Consider the following 4,338-nt stretch of genomic DNA (forward strand, 5'->3'; position numbering starts at 1 on the left):
CATACAGGATACCATAAATTGTACAAGGACAAAAAGCCACAAAGAAACGTTGCTCCACTGACGCCCATCACATCCATATATTTTATGCACAGGGAGCAGTTAGACTTATTTGACAAGCGTGCTGACCCAGACGGGGAATACTGTTGGATCGGTCACTACATTGACCACTATACAAAAATTAATTTCTTCTGGCCTCAGATGGAAAAGTCTGCAGATGAAGTAGCACGCAGTTTAACAGTGCATGTATTTTCTGTTGTTGGTCTTCCGTCTATCCTACAGCATGACAACGGAAGAGAATTCTGCAACGCAGTAATAAGAGAAACTTTAAAACTTTGGTCCGGCGACGGAGATGTTAAGATAATAACAGGAAGACCTAGGCATCCCAGAACACAGGGTTTAGTGGAACAGGTTCATGACTGACGTTATTCATAAACTGTTGGCATCAAAACGAGCAGATAAACCTGGCTCATGATGGATTGAATTTCTGTAAGAGATAAAGTATTCACTGAACACACAGTGTTATGGTTATGGTATTTTCCTAAAAAAAATTATTCTGATCCCCAATTTGATGGAAAAAAATATTTTGATGAAGCAGATGACAAAAAAAAAATATTCTGAATCCAGATTTTCCCCATACCTTATAGTGTTAAATTTTGAAAAAAATAATTTGATTGTTAGAGTCGAAAAACTAAAAAAAACGAGACCGACTCACAGACAGAAAACGAGACTGACTCACAAGCAGAAAACGAGACCGACTCACAGACAGAAAACGAGACCGACTCACAGACAGAAGCTTAGACCGACCCACAGACAGAAGCTGAGACCGACCCACAGACAGAAGCTGAGACCGACTCACAAGCAGGAACTGTTCAACCTACCCGAAAACGACGACGAACTGAAACGTCAGAAATATCTACTGAGACATACGATGTTACAGACTACAGACCTACACAGGATGAACTCATGGCAGTTGAAGATTTTATGATACTGAATGACATTATAGCTGACCATCCTGATGACAGAAACTTTACCATGATAACGGACGACGGACAAATGACGACTCACGACAGAATACGAAAGATACTGGAGAGAAAAATATAATACAATGAGAAAATATAATAAAAAAAGTGTCGAAAACTATGCAAAGATTGAAAAGGGTAGCTTTGTTATTGTAAGAATACCAGTTGTTGATGGGGCATCAGGGGATCCTCCCCGATTATTATGTAGGGTTGATGATATTATTGGTAAAGATGCAAGTTTGTACAAACTATCATGTGAATTTGGCATATATTAAACTCTTGTTATGATATGGGTGATATAGAACTTTTGACACGCAAAATTGTAACTGCACATTGGAAAACGGAAGGAATTTTATTTCACGCTGCCGCAAACAAACAAACTTTTCTCTTACTAGCAAGAGATGCAAATGCAAAGGAACATGCATGAACAAAACATGTAAATGTAAAAAATCTGGTGTTACTTGTGGCAGCAAGTGTCACCCTGGGCGAGAGTGCCAAAATAGGATTCAGATAGACAATTGAATAAATATTTAATTTCAATTGATTGAATGTTCACTTATTCACTTTATTCATCTAATTGTATTAATATTAATTTGTAAAACTCAATTAAAGATTTTGATAAATGTTTATCTAAAATTAACCCATATGGTCCAAATACATGTATGGTCCAGCTCGTACGAGTATACGCATATGGTCCGGACCGTACGCGTACGGTCCAAATACTCATATGGTCTGGAACATATACAAAAAATAATCAAGAGTCTCCTGTCATCAGCTTCAAAGACTATATATATAAAGCAACCTGTTTTTTTTTTCTCACTTGGTTTACATTTAAAGGATTTAACAAGACGCAGGACTATTAGTTTTCAGTATAAAAAAAAAATAGTTTCGCTGTCTCAAAAAAAAAGTTTCGCTGTCACATTGATGTCTATTATTCCTATTCAAACTTACTTCTTTCTTTTATAAATCGTCTGTAGTTTTGGATAAAATTTGATAAGTTCTGTGTGCATGTGTATCGTTGTCTGGTTATCTTGGATGGGGGTCCTTCAATTCTGTATTCTTTATTTTTTTAAGTCATTTTCTCTTTCTTTTTAAATTTTGCCCATTATTTTCTATTCTTTAATATTTAGCACCCCATTGTTTTCTATTCTTTACTTTTTTGTCCTTTTTTTCTGTATTCTTTATTTTTATTACACATTTTCTGTAGTAATGGTCCATTATTCTCTATCCTGTAACCGCCATCCAGACCCTCTTGCATGTCATCCGGGTAACTATATATGGAAGTCACTAAATATAGCATGTCTTGAGGAAAACAATAACATGTTGTAAATGTATTTTGCTATCAAATATTAAATAATCATCGGTCAATGCCCAGATTGGCCGTTGATGTTAAAAATTTGTCTGTAAAAATACAGACGAGACTTTTGACAATAAAAGTATGTCTGAATGAATGACTTAGCTAAGTTCAGACTTTAATTGAAAGTTCACATGGTGAAAGAAACGGTGTCAGCGGTGTCAATAAATCAGTTAAAACACATCTTGCATTGTCCTTTTGACGTCAGTTATATTCTTTGTGTAAATTGTTTACGTGAGGAGTTACATGTCCGCAAATGAACTTGAAGGTACATTGAATTTTACCAAAACACAGTCAATACTCCTGACTTTAAACGCATGTCAAAGGCCAAACTTTAATTGTTAAAGGCATTCTGTAAATATCAAAGAACAAAAAATGTAAACAACGAAGTAAAAGAAATATATGACGTTAAAGATATATTCAATTAGTTTTTGTTTTTGTGTTTTTTCTTTGATTTTTGTTTTTTTTTTTGGGGGGGGGGGGAGGGGGAGGGGGTAATTATGTTTGTTCATTTTTGTCTTTTGTCGGTTATTTGATTCTTTTCATTTGATTCATTTAGCTAATAATTTCATATTCATTTATTTCATTAAAAACACACTTTTATACCCCAAATCCCACAAGAAAAAAAATTTAACACCAGTGATTGAACAAAAACAAAATACAAAAAAAACGGAAAATATTTAACCTACAAAGGATGCAAAAGTATAATATTTATCAAAATACTAAAGACGGACGTCCATTTTTTTCTTACATATTACAACAAAGAAGTTAACATTATCACAAATGATATACACTTTTACATTTAACCTATTATCGTGGACTAATAAAATACCCAAAAAGACTTATTTTCAAGTACTTGCAAAAACCAAGAACTTAGATCTATTTGAAAAAATATTATCACTTAATTTGCATTCGTAGTTCAACTATCATGGATAAACGTATACATTTATTTAACCTTGAATAATATCACATTTTCATTTGAATTGTAAAGATTGCATTATTAATTCATCGGTATTGTCGAAGAAAGATGAGATACACTTAAACAGTCGGAAGTGCATCTAAGTGCAGTCATTTTATGCATCAAGTTTTGCTGACCTTTCAAACATGTGTAATTCAAAAATTAAGAAAAACGTAACAAAAAAGATTAAAACAAAGCATAGTTGTGACAGAATCATGGTCTCTCGTTTTCCATTAAAAAAAGTGGAGCACACAAAAAAAATAATATACTTAATAAGATTAAAACAAAGCATAGTTGTGACAGAATCATGGTCCCTGGTTTTCCATAAAAAAAGGGGAGCACACAAAAAAAAAAAATATACTTAATAATAGACCCACTACAGGAAGCATAAAGTCCTTATGTATAAACAACTAACAATTTGTTTTTTCTTTAACGGATTGTAATACTTTAATGATTAAAATGGGGTCAGAATCCCATGACACAATACAAAACCAAACGGCGTTATCGTCATTGCATGTGTACGGTATTTATATGGGTAGTATGTAATCCATTTTAATCTGGTTTTTAATTAATTAAAATAGTACTATAAATCTATACTACAATGGGGTGTTTCTTATAAACAAGTATTGGACAGTTTCAAAACTTTCGTGACCTTCTATGTTGAGGTCGCTTCACACTATATATTCATCAGAATTTAAAAATTGATTTAATAATTTAGTAAATATCTTATAGACTTTATAGTACACTCGAACGTAGACTACTATAATTTTCATGAGTGTCTTGGATAGTGTGAAATTCCATTAGAAAATTGTTCTTAGTATTGGAAAACTGTCAAACAGCGAAAATATTAAATGGGAAAATATTAAATGTGTCTTATGCACTAAAATTTATGTCATTTGTTTGTTATTGAGAGTCTGTAAAAAATAAGTAACATTTGACAGATCGTTAAAATGGACATTGCACGGAATAACTTTTTTCAATACATATTTATTGGAATTATTATATGC

This window comes from Mytilus californianus, unplaced genomic scaffold, assembly GCF_021869535.1.
Source record: "Mytilus californianus isolate M0D057914Y unplaced genomic scaffold, xbMytCali1.0.p SCAF_2, whole genome shotgun sequence".
Classification (NCBI taxonomy): Eukaryota; Metazoa; Mollusca; class Bivalvia; order Mytilida; family Mytilidae; genus Mytilus; species Mytilus californianus.